Raw genomic sequence first — 20,165 nt, 5'->3', positions numbered from 1 at the left:
CCAGTCGTAGTAAAATTGCCTTTCTTAGATTTTCCTTGTTTGAGCTAGGATCTGTCAAGGCAAATGCATTATATTTGGTTATCCTGTCTCTTCAGGACAGGCCTCCTCTGATCTATACCTGTGCTCTCTGGTATGGTAGCCACTAGCTATAGGTGACTAAGTAGATTACAATTTAATAAAATAAAAAGTTTAGTCACTGAGTGACACTAGGCCTGTTTCATGTGCTAAGTAGCCATATGTAGCCATATGTGGCCACTCTGTTGGACAGCACAAATACAGAATTTTTGCATCGTCATAGAAAGTTGTATTGGACAGATCTAAGACATGCCTCACCCCATTTGTCTTTCATGAAATTTACTTTTTTAAGCATTCAGGCTGGTTGTCTTGTTGAATATTCCACATTATGAATTTGTCTTGATTGCTTTGTAGTGATTAGATTCTGGTCGTAGCAGATTATTTCTTTCAGAGGTCCTAGATGTAATAGAGATATACAGTCCCAGCTGGGGTCTATCTGAATAGCTAATGCACAGAAACAGAGAGAGCTAATAAATTATTTTTTCTTGCTAAGCGTTGGGGAATTTTCACACAGCAGTAGATAACTTACACAGGTTGGACGATTTCGTAAGGGTACTCCATGAGTGATGGTGCGAATTTCCTATTGTGTCACATCAGGAGGGATGTGATGTCAATGTGACTTATCGGTGATATTTGATCACTTGGTTAAGGTGGCGGTTCATTCTATCTCTCCATCATAAACTTCTTTTTCCTTTTCTTAGTAAGTAGCCTGAGATAAGGTTTAACTTTGCAAATAATATAAGCTTCCACCAAGTTCCTTGTTAACATGTCACGCTACACCGTTGTGTTGAGTGGATCTAAAAATGGAAATGATCTTAGAAATCATTTTACTCTTGTCATTTTGCAGCCTGATTTAATAAACATGATTAGGTTTCCATGGGAGATACTACCTTGCAACAAGGGACATAGAAATATATGAGATTTGATTTTACTGCCTTGAAGCATATGGAGGAAAACTAATATAACTGGAATTCAAAAGGCTTTGACTAGGTGACACTACATTTGTGTTCCAAGATGATTCGGCTAAGACATTTTATTTTCCGAAAGAGTAAAATGATGTCATCATGGTAACTGTATATTGTAGTTTAAGACGAGGGGTGCCTGGTTGGCTCACTCTCTTAAGCTTCCGACTCTTGATTTTGGCTCAAGTCGTGATCCCCAGGTTGTGAGATCGACCCCCGAGTCAGCTCCAGGCTCAACGTGGAGTCTGCCTGAGATTCTTTCTCCCTCTCCCACTGCTCCTACTGCTTGCGCTGTCTCTCTCTCTGAAATAAATAAATAAATCTTAAAAAGACTAGTCAGTAGTGCTGTCTGAATTATACTTTTGTCAGACAGAATTGAACTTAAAAACAGGCCTTTTTGGTTTGTGTTTTGTTTTTTCCAAAGCTTTCATTTATTTGACAGAGAGAGACACGGTGAGAGAGGGAACACAAGCAGGGGGAGTGGGAGAAGGAGAAGCACTCTTCCCGCTGAGCAGGAAGCCCACGTGGGGCTCGATCCCAGGGCCCTGGGATGATGACCTGAGCCAAAGGCAGACCCTTAATGACTGAGCCACCCAGGTACCCCTGTGTTTTGGTTTTTTGAGAGAGAGCACATGTGGTGGGGAAAGGAACAGCGGGAGAGAGAGAATCTTTTTTTCTTTTTTTAGATTTTATTTGAGAGAGAGAAAGAGCCCAAGTACGGGGAGCAGCAGAGGGAGAGGGAGAAACAGAGTCCCTGTTGAGCAGGGAGCCTGATGTCAGACTCGATCCCATGACCCTGGGATCATGACCTGAGCCAAGGGCAGGCACTTAACCGACTGAGCCACCCAGGTGCCCGGAGAGAGAGAGAGATCTTAAGCAGGCTTCCTGCCCAGCATAGAGCCCAACAGGAGGCTCCATCTCATGGCCCTGAGATGAACTGAGCCAAGATCAAGAGTTGGACGCTCAACCGACTGAGCCACCCAGGCATCCCTAAAAACAGATTTAAGTGCACTTTTCTATTAGAAGTTCTGTGAGTCCTGTATTTCAGGAATTTGAATGTATCTTTTTCTAAATATAGAAATGTATGTGTTTTAAAATATAAATCCGTCATGGCCAAAATTTCTTACTATTAAATACTTAGTAAATAATAATGTTTATTAATCGAAGACTGTAAGGATAGAGTGAATTCTATACAGATGAACCAAGCTTTACAACCCCTGTTCCTTGATTATGAATAGAAGACATATAAATTAACTCTGTGGGGGATTTAAAAGTTTGTTCTGCCAATAAGAACCTGTAATTTTCTATAGTTGTTTATTTTGTTCTGGGACATAAGAATGTTAGAAGTACTTTCTGTTTGTTTTGGTTTGATAATGGTAAATTTGCAGATTTATATGTTCTGAGTTCTATTTAAAGTTCTTGGTAGGACATATAAGTTAATACAAATAAGAAGGAATAAATTCCACATTTTAGAATCTTAGAATCCTAACTGGGTTTCTGATAGATAAGTAATGTGAAAAAAGTACAAAATGTGCCAAATAATGTATTGTATAATCAAACAGTTATACATGTGCTTATTGAAATGGTGTGAAACTTTCCTCAAAGGATGACTTCATCCCTATATGTATTGTGAAAACAAAGTGAAAATTAAAAATATTTTTCAGCGCAGTCTCATTGTGGCTTTGAGATGTTGGGATTTCCTCACTCTAAAAACACTCCTCGAAGCCCTGCAGTAAGTATTGATTACTGCTACTTATTGTTTTCATCATTTTAATGTATCATTATAGGTCCACTTAGAGTATTTTATTGTCTTTTTCTGGTGTAACTCTCTTGGTTAGACTACAGTGCTAATGTTATTAAGTTCACAATATTTAATTCCTCTGTGAACTACACAGTTCCCTTGTTACTTGCTCTCAGACTGAATATTTCGCAACATTTTCTTCCATGTAACTTTGGTTACAGGAAAAATTCCATGAGAGAGTGAACTCATCAACCAACAATTTAGAGAAGGATATCAGAGTACAACTCTTGCTTAGTAAAAATGGTATATCTTGAATCGAGGGGACATGTGATTGGAGCTGCTTCAGAATCATCTAAAATATACCAGTAACGGTATGTAGCTGGGGAAAGAGCTATCAAAAGCATTACTTCCTGGAAGTATAAAATTCTAAGAGGCATGCGGTGATAGGAAGGCCTCACTCTGGGAGAGTGAGATAAATGTGCAAAAACATGGGATTATTTAAGAAATGGAGCGAGGGGGTGCCTGGGTGGCACAGTCGTTGAACGTCTGCCTTCGGCTCAGGGCGTGATCCCGGCGTTATGGGATCGAGCCCCACATCAGGCTCCTCCGCTGGGAGCCTGCTTCTTCCTCTCCCACTCCCCCTGCCTGTGTTCCCTCTCTCGCTGGCTGTCTCTATCTCTGTCAAATAAATAAATAAATAAATCTTAAAAAAAAAAAAAAAAAGAAATGGAGCGAAACTGCAGAGTAAAGAGTCAGCGGAGGCACAGGGAGAGATCATTGGGGTAGGTGTGAATGTTGGCAGGTAGGAAAGGAGGAGAGGGGAGAGTAAGTTTGTTAAATTTTGAAGTAGAGGTGTGGGTTTGGGTGCTTAGGAAACAGTCGTTTAAGCATGAGACACCACTGCTTCAGGCGGCGGCAAGAGGAATACTTTTAAGTGTGTTGGAGGAAGGGCTGGTTTTCCAAAATCTTGAGACAGAAAGCATTGGCTGACAGCCTTCGAAAAGCTCCGAAAGTGTGCCTGCATGTGAGCGATGTCCTCTCCCTGGACCTTTGGTAGATGTCATCCATAGATGTTTACTCTCCTGACAGCTTTAACCAGTAGAGTCAAGCAGGCTTGCTCTCGGGCACACCCTTTCTGGGCCAGTGAGGTACTTTGGTGGAGAGGGTAGTGAGATGAGGAACTGTGGTCTCAAGGGCTTAGGCTTTAGACAAGGAGCACTCTTCCCCTTCAGGTGGAGAGGTGGAGAAGAGAGTGAGTGGCAGGGAGCCCAAGGATTGCCCAGGCCTCTTCACATCACAGCATCCCATTACACATTGCTCAGCCAGCCTTCATCGCTGCCTCTAACACCTGGGCAGAAAATAAAGCTAATTGTTGTTCATAGAGATTTATTTGGGCGGGGGTGTGGTTCTTTCACGTATTTCACATACACTTTGAGCTAAATCTTATGGACAGTTTGCTTGGAATACATGGAGTTGGGTGTTCAGGGACAGGAGTCATCATTTCCGGTTGTGGAAAAAGAGTTTGAGAGTTATCCGGGGATGTCTTGGTCTCTGTTAGCGTGCAGACCGTTACTCTGTTCACCCAGGACCTCACTTATTCGTCACTTACTACCAAGCCATGCCAACTACTAGATCCTCAGAGGAGCTACTAAATAAAACAGGAATCTGTTATTATGTGACTCATCCTTCTGTTTTTCCCCTGTATTTCAGATTTATAATGCTGTAGTGTGAAGAGATTCAGGATTTCCATTCCTGTTTTCCCTTTCCCGCCAAGCTCTTGACCCCTGCCAACTCCATCCTTTCCTTCATTTGCAATTTTGGTTTGGGTTCTGGACTGTCTGGGAGTTTATAGAACAGGAACCATTTAAACTCCTTTTTTCCAAATGGGACAAGTATCTTAATTGAGGTCAGGCCAACACTGTGACAGAATCTTCTCCTCACCCGCCTGGCACGGGCAGAGAAGTCATACAGTAGAAGGAAGGCATGAAACGGTGCCTCCTCACAGTGTCCGTTGGGATAAAGCTAACGCCCAGTTGGAGGCACAACACAGTGATTTCTTTTGCCAGGCTTGATTGTTCTGCTTGGTCCCAAGCCAGATGGCAACCTGGTGGGCTCTGGCCTTTCCCCAACCCCCTCGCGTCTAAGATAAAATGCCCAGCTGTCCCTCTGCAGGACTTACCCTGTGGAAACAGTAATTGCCCTCACTGTTACTTGATATTTACATAATTTTGTTTAAATTTGTAACTATAGTACTACCAATATGGCTTTATTAGTAGTAGGAAAGCTTCAAATTGCTTGCCAGAATTCAAGAATGGAATCCATTTAACACCAGGCTGTTGAAGTATTTAAAGAGCTTCTGGAGTGAGCGTGGGAGAGGAAGTGCGATGATTTGAATTATGGCACTAGTGTAGTTCACGTGCTGTACATAGTTATTTTGATCACTGGAAATACTTGTAGCAAGGTTTGCGTTAGTTTTAGTACCTTGTATCTTTTTGTCACTCTCTGAAATATGTAAGACAGAAATGAGCATCCAAAGTCTCCCTCAAGTGCTCTATATCTGCTGAATCAGGTGGTACTTACGCTTTTGTGCCTGGATTGGAGTGTAATATGATGTGCGCCTCATTTGAATAATGGTAATAGAATGTGTATCTGTTATGATTTGTTTTAAAGTTTCAAATGGAGTTGGAGGTACATGAAGAAATCAAGAGAGAATTCTGAAAAAGAAACAAAGACCTGGTCATTTCACAGAGATTCATGTGTATAGTTCTTCCATTTTAACTCTAGGTGTGCTTTCTGCAGTTATGATGCATTACTAATAGCATTCTGACAATTACATTTTCTTTTTGAAAGTAACAGAAAGCCCAAGAACTTTATTGATGTTTCTGAGACATAAATGTTTCTAAACAAAGCTAAATAATTTGGTTGGTTTGGGGGAAAAACACTTACCCTTGTTTAAGCCTACACTTGGGGTCTCTTGTTCACCACTGGATTTTTAGCCCTAGGAAATGTCCTGATTTCTTAAGGATCCACTTACAGCCGGAAGCACGTTTCTGTTAGACAGGCTATAAATGAATGATGCTTATCCTGCAAATGCTTTTTCTGCCGTAATGTCACTGAAATGATGCAGCTAATATTGTTGACGTCATTACAAAAGTAATGATTGCCTTGCCTTCCTCACAGGATTTTATGAAATGAAATAATACAGTAGATTCAAAAGTAAGATTTTAGGTGATCAATAAGTATAAAGAGACATTATTATTATTGTTACAATTTAACTTTTCTACTATTTTATCACAACCAACATCATTATTAACATCTTCACCATTTGATTATAATTTCGCCGACGCATCTTCTCTGTTTACTGACTAAATTTACCAGGAAAGGGAAGGCACGTCATGCCAATTGGCAATCTGTAATTTCTAGTTGGAGACTTATTAATGGTTTTTCTTGGAGAATTGAGGCCTCAATGTAATAATAATCCTGACTCTGTACCCCTAAATTTCTTTCCCCCCTGAGTTTTATTGAGGTATAATTGATAAAAATCGTATGTACTTGAGTGTACAATGTGATGGTTTGATATACATATACATTGTGGAATCATTACCACAATCAGTTAACACATTCATCACCTCACATAGTTAACCTTTTTTTGTTTTGGTGTGGCGAGAGCACTTACGCTCTCTCTTAGCAAATTCCAGGTATACAAAACAGTATTACTAAGTCTTACTCTCCATGCTATACATTGGATCCCCAGAACTTATTCGTCTTCTAACTGGAAGTTTATACCTTTTGACCAACGTCTCCCCTTTACTCCTCACTCCCCAAGCCCCTGACAACCACCATTCTACTTGCTGGTTCTATGAGTTTATCTTTTTTTAGATTTCACATACAAGTGAGATCATACAGTATTTGTCTTGTTTTGCCTGGCTTATTTTAATAAGCATAATGTCCTCCAAGTTCATTCATGTTGTCTTAAATGGCAAGATTTTCTTCTTTCCATTGGATAAATAATATTCCAATGTGTATATATGTAGCACATTTTTTTTATCCATTCATCCCTTGAGGGACACTTAGGTTGTTTCCATATGCTGGCTCTTGCGAATAATGATACAATGAAAATGGGAGTGTATCTCTTTGAGATACTGATTTTATTTCCTTTGGATATATACCCAGAAGAGATTGCTAATGGAATGAGATTGCTAGATCACATGGTAGTTCCATTTTTAATTTTTTGAGGAACCTCCATACTGTTTTCCATAATGGCTCTACCAATTTATATTCCCACCAACAGTGAAGGGCTCTCTTTTCTCTATCTACTTGCCGACACTTGTTACCTCTTGTTGATGATAGCTATCCTAACAGGTGAGGTGATCTCACATTGTGGTTTTGATTTATATTTACATTTCCCTGATGATTAGTGATGTTAAGCATCTTTTATGTATTTGTTTGCCATTTGTGTGTCTTATTGGGCAAACTGTTTATTCAGGTCCTTTCCTCATTTAAAAAATCTGATTATTTTTTGCTGTTAAGTTGTGTGTGTTCCATATATATTTGGACATTGACCTTTTATCAGATATATGGTTTGCAAAGACACATTCCTTTTAATTTCATTGCTGAGAGTATTTGATTTCTGCTTAAAGCCTCGGCCTAGTCCTGAAGGGCCAGTTCTGTCCTTCGGAGAATTTTAAGAACCCTGACTCATTAGCTTCTTACTTGATAGCAAATACTGTTGCTGTTGATTCTGTGTTAACTTTGTGCCTCAGTCTGGTAATTGGGTTTCTGTCTTGCTTGTATGGTAATTACCCCAGGTCTAGTCACAGATTTCGTATATTGACTCTTTGTCTTGGCCTTAAGAACCTGCCCAGAATCCCTTAATTATCTTTAATTTCCTAAATTTAGCTGACTACCCCTCCCAACCTTCCCATACCCACACACAAATTTAAGTCTTTCTCGAGTCTCTGTTTTTTCACCAGCAATCCAGTTAACCTGTTATCTGAACTATGGTATAAATGGAATTTGGTAGGACTGGTGCTAAGGAGAAGGGAAGGTATCCAGAGGTACGGAGAAGGGGAAATTGATATGAACAAAGCAGAAAAGTTCAAAAAGACAGGTACATTTCTTCATTCACAAGGTTGTGAATTTTGTAAACGAAAAAAATCTTGTCACACTGTTTACTGCTCTATTTCTGTTAAACTGTCTAAAATTGCTCAGCATTTAACCTATCCAGTAAATACTTGCTGAATGAGTGTTTGGGACATACTCTGAATTGACTGGTTTGCCTAGAGGACTCTTTAATGTGAACTTTTAGGGATTGGGATCATTTTAGCCTTGTTTATTACTAGAGCTCCATATATTTTTGTTGAACGAATGAATAAGTGATGGGATTATTGGAGTAGAGGCTAGAATGCTGAAACTGATAATGCAAAATCTTGAATGTCATGCTAAGGATCTGGTTCTCTTGACAAGAAAAAGGGCAGAGTTTAGGATCTTATTATGGACACCTACTGCCTAATGTAATAAGAATTTTATTCTCTAAGTATACTCTTATTTGAGCTGAAGGGTTCAGGAAGAGAATCCTTTTGATGCTGATGAAAGAAGGGCTATTTTTATGTAAGATATTCCTTTTTGAGGTAAATCTAATATCTAAATAGGTAAATATGTTTCCAAAACATGCTTTTAAAAATTGCTTGTATGAATAGTTAACACTTTTATACACCTCAATTCCAGAAATATATTTCTTTTTAATGTCGTGTGAATAATGCTGTGCTTTCAGGGACTCAACGAGCTGATGAAAGGCATCCACTGTTTTCATTCTTACTGGTCTATTTTGGCATCCTGTGGTGTTAAGCAAGTATTCACTGCTTCAGGCTCCTTGAATCTGGGTGTTGGAGTGAGTGTTTCTAGGTGTCGAACACACCTCTTCACCGGCCTTTATCTCTGGACTCTGGCATGGGCCATTTTAGGCCATAAGAAGGTATACTTTCCAAATACTATTACTCTAGAAAGGTGAAACCTATCCAGTGTACAAACCAGATGATTTTATTGAGGAGGAGAGCTTATCTTGATAGATGCACTTAAAGGAATTTCTTCTCAATGTCTTATCTTCATTGAGTGCTTGTACTGTTTAGGGGATCAAATCATCCCTGATTGTGATAAATATTAGTTTTATATATACATAGGAGTCTTTTTTTTCTCTCTTTTTTCTTTTCCTTTTGTGCATGTGTGTCTGCCATAGGATAGTGTGTAAAGCTAGGCTTGCTAATCAAGAATAATTGTTTCTGCCAGGTATGACCTAAAACCGGAGTTGGAACTGGGGCAGGGCCGTGGCAGACTCACACAGAGCACTGGAATGGCAGGTATGCCCTCTACAGGACAGGAGATCACGGTCACTCTTGGCTCCCTGCTTTCTCCTTATCTTCATCCAAGCACCTGGCAGCTTCAGAAAGAGTCCAATTCTCCAGGCAGTCGTCCTCAGCAGAAGTGAACCAGGGAAAGTTATCATCTGAAATCATGGACATAGGGGGCAAAAGGCAGGAAGCTTGAGGTTTTTGAAACGTAAATGTTCTATGGCAGGTGATTAATTTTTCTTAGATGCGTTACTATAGCCAGTCTAGATTCTCGAGGAACTGATTATTTTTAGGCTTACTGGTGTAGATCACAAGTAAATTCTCCTAACCAGTGTCGGAAAACCTAGACAATAGGAAAATAGCGATCTATAATTTTAATATACAAGGACAATTGCTTACTAATTTTGTATTTGATTTTAATGATGAACAAAATGCTTGCTCTCTGTTGTTTTGATGAGGCTGATTTGTCTTTCTGCTACCACTACTAGCATAATTGTTCTTGTCATTGTCTTCATCATCATCCAATATTTATTAATTCCTTGCTAATAAGCAAGAAAAGTTCCAGGAAGAGTGGAGAAGATAAATAAGTAGAAGATATGACTTCTTTTTTTAAAGGAGATTATTTTCTGCTTAGGACTGAACATATGTCCTAGGAAATAAAATTAAAGTATATGATTTATTCATTATATAAATGGTCATTAAGGTCCCTTATGTGCTAGGCACTGCCCTCAGTATGTGAGAAATAATGTTGAATAAAATATAGTTTCTGCCCTTAAATTTAATGTCCAGGGGAGTGATAGACAAGCAAATAAGAATTTCAGTAAATTGTAACATGTGAATTGTCAGAGTGCCACAGAGAGTGCTTGCTATAGGAAGATGTCTATATTAAAGATGTATGAAGTAAAATATTGGACAGTTTGGAAGCCAGAATAAAAATGTTCTTTTGGGTGCCTGGATGGCTCAGTTGGTTAAGCATCTGCCTTCAGCTCAGGTCATGATCCCAGGGTCTTGGGATCGAGTCCCGCGTCTCCCTCTGCCCCTCCTCCCACTCGTTCTCTCATTCTCTCTCTCTCTCAAATAAATAAAATTTTTAAAAACATTCTTTTAAGTCTTTATTTCTTACGTTGCCCCTTCGTAGTCTTTATTTCTTACGTTGACGAAGGCATAACCTTAGTCAAGTAATAAAAAGATTCTGATAACAATGAAAGTACCATAGTTCGGGTACATTACATTCAGCTCTTCCAGAAGAACACAGGCATGGATCTTGTGAAGTTTGGTTAAATGGGCCTTAATTTCTTTCTTGTCTTAATATTTGCTTTTGTCAGGAGTTTAATGTTAACATTTGACAAGCGTGGGAAGTGCTGATGTTCTGTAGTGTGGATTGAAAAGAAGACGTTTTATATGCTAGGTTGGTAGGTGTCAGGGTTAGTATTCCATTATGAAATTTAAGAAACCTGATCTGCATTTTTTTTTTCTTTTGTTTAGGCAGTGTATATTTCCACTTCTGCAAGGAGGGAATTTGATGAAGGAGAAAAGGCTTACGTCCATTACGCCTTGGCTATTTTGTCTCTTATCTGCCATAAAACTTGTTGTAGAATAGAATTTTTTATAGCCAATTACTCTCTTTTATACCAACTTGGTGTATTTTATTTTCTTTATATCAGATGAAAGAAATCAGAACTTTTTCATACTTTAAGCTGTTTAGTTCCAGAGGGAAAAATACCAAGAGGGCTGTGGAATTTCTCTCCCTAGAGATCTTTAAGAAAAGGTGTTCAGACACTTAACTGCCTGAAATTGTTTGTGTAAAGTTTTGTGTGTCCTACTTTAAAAAGCAAGATGTATAAAGACCCAGACTTAGAAAATTGGTATCATTAAGGATGATTCTTCTCTAGTCATTTTAGTTTTCCTACTAGGTAAATTTATTTGATAATAAATACTTAAAATTGGTGAGTATTTGACTTATGAATATTGCTTACATAATAATTTGTATTGTGAAGCATTTTTGCGGTTATCAGAACACTTTTTCATAATTGTGTTATTTGAGTTTCAGAGGTCTTATGTAGTAGACAAGGCTGGTGTTATCATGATCCCCATTTTGCTAATGAGAAATCTGAGGATGCGGATTTGTGAGACTTTCCTGTGGCTATAAGTTATTAAATGGTGGGGTTTGGCACAGGCCTTCTGACAGCACATTCTTTGCTCTTTTTAGTATGTTTTGGGGCACTGATTTTTTTTTTTTTTTTTTGGTAAATGAGTATTTGTTCTGTTGTATGTCAAAATCAGGTCTGCGTGGTGTCTCTGGATCATTGATTTCTCCTTTCTACAAGCTGAATGATCACTGGGGGAATGGAGGACGTGTTTGGCCTTCTTTCCCAGTTACTATTTCATCAGCTGGCACTTTCTTACCAGTGCGGTTTTGAAGGTGGTAATTGGGGGTTCTCAGATCAGCTCACAAAAAATAATTTAACTTGCAAAATTACTGAATTGGTATTATTGGAACTAACTTGCTGCTCATAAAATCGTATGGTTTGATGTTTAAAAATTGGTTGTTTCTAGGAAACAGGGAGTGGATTTGTTAATGTACTAAAATTAAGTACTGTCACTAACCACATTGATATCCGCTTCAGCTGAACGTTGGTAAATTAGACCGTGCACTCAAGAGAACCAAAATAAAATCAGTTCAATAACTATTGAGTCCTTTCACTGGGGCCACAGCTTAAAGGGTAATTTTAGAGTTAACGGGGCCAAATGTGTCCCAACGAATAAAATCTCTAGGAAGAAAAAAGACGTATTATTGATAATTACTAGGTTAGGCTTTGTATGTTGAGGTAATTTTACCTTATAGCTCTGGTTTAGGAATTTTTTCCCCCTGAACATTTAGTACATACATAACAGAGTGTAAAAAATTTACATATGTCAGAAAAGGACAAAGAAGAACATAATTCCTTGTAACCCCTCTGTTTGAGAATGTTTTTGGTAAGAGAAAGGTGAGGTCATTTTAGAACAAGGAATTAGTAAAGCGCAAGCATGACTGACATATTCAGGGGCATAGAGACAGTAGCGAGGGGTAGGAGAATACTTGCTGGGGGATAGGATTAGCTCAGTTATGTTGGACCGTGTATTCCGGGACAAGAGATTTATTGCTCTCAAAGTAAGGGATTGCAGAGCTCTTGTAGCCTAGGACTCATGTTTTCCAGGAAGGGAAACCAAAGTGAATCATTCAAATAAGTTCGTGGAGAAATTGGGGCTGGAGCCCCGCCTTCTTGACCACTAAAGCGAACGTTGCTTTTATTATGTGATCTTATATGTTGCCGTCGTTGGTTCTGGGATAGAAGAAAGCAGAGTAAAAGCATTGCTTTTTAAGAGTAAGTTTTCACAGTCTTAGAAAAAGGATTAGAAGGAGAAGTTAGTTGAAATAGGAGGACAGGTTAAGCTTATTTTGATAATCCTGACATGAGGAGATCCAGAGTGGAAAAGATGGAGAAATGACTAACAATGAGAGTTTCAAAGTGAGTGATGGGAAAGGAAGTTGCATTAAAATAAATGAGGAAATTTGGAGAGTAAACTGGTCTTGTGGGGAAGATCAAGTTCAATTCTGAATAAATTAGGAAATCAAGGAGAACTGTTTTATTAGGCAGACAAGAATATGGGGCTGATGTTGTAAATGTTAAATTATGCTTTGCAGATAATGAGGATTGACTAGAAGGATCGCGTGTATTATAGGACTCATCTCTTCACACAGTACAACTGAGGGCAATTTAATTCCAGAAAATCTCCCTAAGACTGTTGGTTCAAGAAAGAATAACTTATCTATTAGATGTGTCACTGAATGAAACATCGGTTAATTAACTGGTGTGGGCAGGCGCGCCTCAAAAAGACCTTTACTGGCCTGCTTGTGTGATGCTGCTTCTTCTCTAATAAAAATATTAGGTGTATGTGCAACCCCGTGTGAAACCTACGTGTTACAGAGAACGGCCTTACCTTTTAGCCATGCATTGCCAGAGTGGCGTCATGATATTTTATGGTGTGACCACATTTTTTTTTTGTCATGATTGTAATTCAGTTTAATAATGCTAACTGGTTTTCTTTGGGCAATGCATCGCCCTAATCACCCACCATTTATTGTTTTTAAACTTCTTTGTATGAGTGAAACCAAATGTAACAGCTGTTCATGTTTCTGCTAAGAGGTAGTGAGCTGTTATCTGTATAGTCCATGAAGGTTTTAAAGAGGAGCCCATGTCTTTGTTTTCCTTCTCCTGGTGTATTTCTAAGGATTTCTGAGACTTTAAAACATATTTAGTTATGTATTTGTTTATTTTAAAGATTTTTATTAATTTATTTTAGAGAGAGCATGAGCGTGTGGGGGAGGAGCAGAGGGAGAGGGTAGAGTCCCCTGTGGGGCTTGATCTCCCGACCCTGAGATCAAGACCGGAGCCCAAATCAAGAGACAGATGCTTAACCGACTGAGCTACCCAGGCGCCCGTAAAACGTATTTATTAACTTCATCTATTACTAACCAATATACTTAAATTTGGGGGCCTCGGTGTTCCTATAACCAGTGTTCCAGCATTTATCACATTATGTTATCCACCTGGGTTTGAGTTCAACTTCACTGCTTAGTGACTGAATGGATTTGCAAGTTATTACAGTTCTCCATGTTTCTGGATTTTTTTTTTTCTTCATTTATAAGACAGTATTACTGCCTACCTTGTGGGCTTGTTGTGAGAATTAAGTTATTAAATATGTCAAGCACTCGAAGAGCCCGGCACACAGCAACTCTGAGATCCTGGCTGTTAGTGATCTGTTGCCCTCACTCTGCCGTTCATGGTTCATCCTTGTATGCCTCGGACCTAGAGCCGTGTTTGCATTTAATAACAGTTTTTGAAGGATTAATTCACTAAGGAAGAGGGGGCAGAAGGTGGTGTCACAAGGTATCTTACAGGGTGAAACAGGAAGAGGCCAACTCTTTTTGTTACAAGTGCTATTTCCATTCTTGCTCACCTCCACTCTAGGTGAAAACTTCTCCTTAGTCATTAAGAATGACGGTTACTGATCCCAATGTGTTGTCAGGAAAGCAGTTGGGTTAGTCTAAGTTGGGAGTGGTTAATAGTTTTCCAGTGGCTTTTACACTTGAGAAGGTATGCTCACCGGCGCACCTGGCTGGCTCAGTCGGTACAGCACGCGGCTCTCGATCTTGGGGTCGTGAGTTCAGGCCCCACGTTAGGTATAGAGCTTAGTTTAAAAAAAAAAAAAAAAAAAGGTTATGTGCTAAGCATTGTTGTTGCTTGCTTTTGAAGCCTGCCCTGGTGAAGAACAGTTTTTTTCAGATATACCTTTCTGGGTGGGGACCCCTATGTGGGCAAGTCCAGTTCTGCCTCGGAATCTAAGCCTGAGGACAGCTCACTAATTGTTTTTAATTTCTTTGCTGCTGCCGCTTTGGAACAGATGTACTTAGGTTAATGGCTTTGGACCACATGATGTATTAATGGTTTTTGTCATAATTTTGCTACACAGGAGGTATTATTTCTATTTTACGTACCTGGAAACTAAGGCTCAGTGTGGTCGATAAGTACCTTTCCTAAAGCCACGCAATAATTGTCCAAACTGAGATCTAAACTTGGGAAAAACCGTCTTACTCATTAGCCTCTACTATTTCTGCTGGCTCGAATGAAAGTTTCAGTGTCAAACCTATATAACACCTATGTTCAGGTGCAGCTTCGCACCTTAGGAAAAACCAGTTTGCTGAATTAGTGTGTGTATTTCTATGTGCTTTGTAGCTTTTAGGTTCTATACAGGTGTTAGTCATTAATAGCGATCTCGTCCTTTATACGATTAGATTCTGCATCTCTCCTTTTTATTATTTTTCTAGTCTTGTTCACAGGATTTCTGGACTGCTCGGGTTTATTTTCTTTAGCATGATTTCTATGCTCAACTCTGTCTGCTGCCATCTCAGCGTAGCTTCTGTTGGTTAGGGTCCCGGTGTGTCAGAAAATGGAAGGAAAAAATGAAGGACTCCCCAAAGGAAACGAATATTATAGGAACATCGAGGCCCCCAAACTTAAGTATATTGGTTAGTAATAGATGAAGTTAATAAATACGTTTTATGGGCGCCTGGGTAGCTCAGTCGGTTAAGCATCTGTCTCTTGATTTTGGCTCCAGTCTTGATCTCAGGGTCGGGAGATCAAAACGAACTTTTAAAAGCTTATTTAAAAACATTTTAAATCATCTCAAGGGACTTTCAGAGTCTTTTTTGGAAAGTTTTGTTTACTAGCAGTCTTCTGTTCCGGGGAGTCCATGATTGAGAATGTGCAGCACATTCAGACAGACCTGGCTCCAACCCTTCCTCCGCTCCCTGACCTTGGGACACTGGACATATTTCATAACGTCTTTAAGCCTTAGCCTTCACCTGTAAGATGGGAGTAACACTAATACTTACTCCCAGGTTATCGTAAAGAACACGTGAACTAAAGTACATGCTGTGTTTAGTGTATTACCCGACACAGACAGTGCTGTCAGTCAGTGTTAGCTGGTATTGCAGATCGAAGGCTAGGCTGGGAAGAGGAACCCAGGGATATAGTCTGTCCTGAATTTGAACGACCTGAAGTAGATGTGCCCTCTGCGGAATAAGGGGTAAGGATAAGACCACGGTGGAAGTCTCTTCAGGTTCTGGTCCCAGGGGTGGTAGGCACAGTTCCATCATGGAGTGTTTAACAAGGGGTACTTAATGATTTGATCCAGAAGTCCTTAGAGAAGGAAGGTATATATACTCCTATGTGAATTCAGCCAACACGTACTAAGCACCTGCTGCTGTCAGGCACTCCCTATGCAGATGCTGATGATAAAAAAGAAAATAAGTCTTCCTCTGTCTTTTTGGAGCTCATATTCCAACTGTGGGACCAGTATGTGATGAAATGACTGATAAAACATGGTACGTTATAACAAAATAAGAGCTTTAAGGTATATGTGATATGCCCTAGGGCATCGGGGATTTGGAAGGAAGCCCATTCTTGTTGATACTTTATCTTCAAGGGTAAGAATTTTCTTATAGAAGCATTAGTCCAGTGAACTACTTTGATATTTTTTAGGATAGATTTATCCTTCAAATACCAGGTATATTTCAGATGTAACTTAAATTTGGCTATGTGACTGAAAGCAGCCTATCTTTAAATATTTGTAACAATATTATTGATCCAAAATCTTTACAACTTAGGTAAATAAAAGTTTTTGGCAAATTCTCGTCCTGCTGATTACATAAAGGACACTCGGCTTCAGTGTATAAAGGGGTTTCTTAGTTCATCAGAGTGGATGTGTTTTCCAAATTATGATTTATACCAATGGGGAATATCGTTCGCATTTGGGGAGAAGTGAGTTTAATATCAGGTAGCATAACAATACTATTAACTAGCAGAGTAATGATTGGATGTTGACAATTAGAATATTAGCTACTGTGAAACACTAATAGAACACTGCTAGGAAATTGTGTGTGTGTGTGTGTGTGTGTGTATACACACACACTTCTATAGTTTATATAAAAGATTACGATATATTGAATTTTTTATAATATGAAATCCACATATCACAACATTATATGGAAGAAATTATTTTTATCATTTTACAGATGAAGGAACTAGAACTTGCTTGAGATGATGTGAAAACTAGTAAGCGAGGGATCAAAAATTGAATTTCAAGGGCACCTGGGTGGCACAGTCGTTAAGTGTCTGCCTTCGGCTCAGGGCATGATCCCAGCGTTCTGGGATTGAGCCCCACATCAGGCTCCTCCGCTGGGAGCCTGCTTCTTCCTCTCCCACTCCCCCTGCTTGTGTTCCCTCTCTCGCTGGCTGTCTCTGTCAAATAAATAAATAAAATCTTTAAAAAAAATTGAATTTCAAAGCCTCTGTTCTTTTTACCTTTTTGTGTTGAATACAGCTGTTTCTCACTTAACAGGATTCATCACACAATAATTTACCCAACTGAGCTGCCGAGGCACCCCTGATAATATCTTTTAAAAAATGTGTGATGCTTTGAGAAGTATACATTCTATGAGACAGTACCTCAATAGGCATTTAGTTCGCTCTTAGGTATCTAGTGGTGAAAAGCATGGATTCTGAAGCCAGACTTCCTGTATTTAAATTTTGTTTCTTAGCTAGTGTAGCTTGGGGCAAATTACCATCCGCGTGCCTCCATTTTCTTATTTTTTAAACCAAGATAATAATAGAATCTTCATCATAGGGTTGTCGTTGAGGATTGAATGTGTTCATACATGTTAGGCTCTGAGAGCAGAACCTAGAACATAATAAATGTTCTCAATATGTGTTAACTGTTGTCAGTAGTTTTCTTTGCTATTACAGTAAAAAGGAGGAGGGAGGGAATTTCTGATGCTCATTTTTAATTCGAGTCACAGAGTTTTATTTTGATATATCTTTTCTCTTGTACTTTATATGTTCCAGCCTTCTTTAAGTCACACTTATAGCCCTTACTGAATTAAAGAGTCTAGGCATTGCACATCAGCAGTTGATAACATCATAAAAAGAGAGACAACCAGATATTATGTCTCTTACTTGTATCTCTATTATACAACTAAATAGTATTAAAATTTATGTATATATGTGGTGGCGTTTTCTTTTCTTTTTTTTTTAAGATTTTATTTATTTATTTGACAGAGAGACAGCCAGCGAGAGAGGGAACACAAGTAGGGGGAGTGGGAGAGGAAGAAGCAGGCTCCCAGCGGAGGAGCCTGATGTGGGGCTCGATCCCAGAACGCCGAGATCACGCCCTGAGCCGAAGGCAGACGCTTAACCGCTGTGCCACCCAGGCGCCCCTATGGTGGCGTTTTCTATTGAACTGTGAACTTTATGAGGGGAGAGACTTCCCACTGTTGTATCTAATATAGTGCTCGGTTTTAATTACGTGGCCTTGTTCCCCAATATTTGCTCCGTTAACTACATTAGCCTCTCATTTATCAGGTTTGCCTAGTAATGCGCTTTTCAGATTCACAAAAAAGTGCATTTCCTAGCTATCTGCTTCATGAGTTAAAGTATAATTCTTAAACTATTAGAATTTTTTAAATTTATTTTTAAACTATTAAGATGGTAATTTTTCTTTCAAGTATCAATTTCTTGTCTTCTTACATCGAATATAATTTGTCACTGTGCATACTCTTTATTTGGATTGTAATATGGGTGTAATATAGTACATGGTCCTATGGTTCTATACCAGATATTCTCAGGATGCTTTATGAATGTGTTCTTCCCATTGTATGTCATATTTCTCTTGTTATTATAATCTACCAGTTTCTTTCTGCTGTCATTTCTTTCTGCTACCTCTAGCAACCATAGCTCCCCAAATTCAGATTTAATGCATCTGACCAGTGCTTCTAACCTGCCGTGGATTGATTTGATTACCAACTTCATTTGACCTTTTTCTAAAATGAGATTTTAAAAGATCTAAGCTGAGCTTGAGGGCATCTGAATAAAATGGAGAAGTTTAGCGCATAGACTATGTGGCATCTATTTAACTAGCCATGTAACTTTTTAATTTACTCTAGGACATTGCTGAGGTTGTCATTGATGTGTGGCCTCTAGGCAAGTGAGATTATGTTATATGAGGATCTGAACAGAAGAATGAAGTCTGATCTTCAGTATTTCCATGCTGTTATAGAGTTGGGATTCAGATTCAAGCTCCTGTATTCCAGAGTCCTTTTCATTGCTATTAGTCATATGACAAAGAAGTCCATACTGCAATTAGTAGCTCTTAAGCATTATATGGTATTAGTGATCGTTTTTAAGTTTTTTTAATTTAATTTATTTTTTTAGTGACCGTTTTTTATTTAAAGCACAGACTCTTTGTCTTGTTATTTAACTTTTACAAAATTGTGACACGTATGGGTTCTTTAACTATCTAATGGATAGGTGCCTATTCACAATATATATTACGATATTGTTAGGTACGCACGTATGTCATTTAATAACATGCACTCATAGCGTGGGTCTGCATTTTAAATACCTAGGTAACTATGTGTATTTATAGACCCTGAGCTGAATGTACAGGTCTAACTACATATAGGAAAAAATTGAATATGCCTATGCTATATATAGTTTGTGAAATGCTAGATAAATGTGAAAAGATGCAAAATAAAGTACCTCTGAGGCATTGGTATGTTCAGATCCTAGTATAAGTCTTAGAATTTTAGTTTGTTTAGAAGTGAAGTACTTCTAAGAGTTACTGCAAGGATTAAATCAGATGGTATGTTAGTGTGCTCATCACCATATTTGATCCTGTATGACTTCTTTCCTCTTTATCTTTTCCGTCCATATAATTTTTAATCTACATAAAAAGAGAACAAACAATTTAAGTAAAAGAGAACAAATATAAGTATTAAGCAAAAACAGCTACTGCTTTCCTACTGTGCTTCAAAATGAAATTTTATTTTTATTCACGTATTTTTATCCACAGACCATCTCTAACACAGCTCTCAGTGGACTAAAGTAGAAGCATAAGAATTGGAGCACATTTTCATTTTTGAGGTGAGTCCATTTGTAGAAAAATTAAGACATTGAAAGCCATCTGCTGTTTCTTAGGAAATTTTGACATTTGCATGTATTCTGAGAAATACTGCAATTATCCATGAAATGCTGTTAGCGTGAATCTGGCTGGAGCTCCCCCCACCTTCATGCCTCGTCCTGGTTACCTGACTTCTTTGGGTCAGTTTGCCTATTTTTAAAATGGGAATAATGGGGCTATTGACTCTGCTTACCTTCCAGATTACATGTTGTGAGACTAAATTGAGATCATGGATATGTAAGTGTCTTTATATTAAGAAAAATGTAAGGTGGAGGTATTAATACTGTGAACTGTCAGTGAATTAAATGGAAATTAACAGTAACATGCAGAGAATCTGTGTAAGTATGACGTTTTTGAATGTAACTGTAGCCTAACCAGTGGAATGGTAGGAAGACTGCGCCATCTTATATATTGTTTCTGAGAGAACTGGTGAGCACAAAAGAAGAGGGGAAAGTACTAGGAGGAAGAAGTGGCAGAGGA

At 38.7% G+C, this 20,165-nt stretch overlaps 1 protein-coding gene across 4 annotated transcripts in view; it reads left to right on the top strand.

Moving 5' to 3' along the window:
* The window catches only part of EPS8 (EGFR pathway substrate 8, signaling adaptor), a 175,387-nt gene that overhangs the window by 36,270 nt on the left and 118,952 nt on the right, over positions 1-20,165 (top strand). For 3 of the 4 annotated variants that reach the window (XM_087855659.1, XM_045781422.2, XM_087855658.1), the window contains one exon: positions 19,578-19,648. The exons of the other annotated variant lie outside the window; for it this stretch is intronic. The gene's annotated coding sequence lies outside the window, so the exon portion shown is untranslated. The remainder of the gene's footprint in view (positions 1-19,577; positions 19,649-20,165) is intronic. 4 annotated transcript variants of the gene reach the window in all.

This window comes from Ursus americanus, chromosome 25 (genome assembly GCF_024610735.1).
Source record: "Ursus americanus isolate L20-20 chromosome 25, mUrsAme1.1.p, whole genome shotgun sequence".
In the NCBI taxonomy this organism is placed as follows: Eukaryota; Metazoa; Chordata; class Mammalia; order Carnivora; family Ursidae; genus Ursus; species Ursus americanus.
This window is presented reverse-complemented; position numbering and strand designations above follow the sequence as displayed.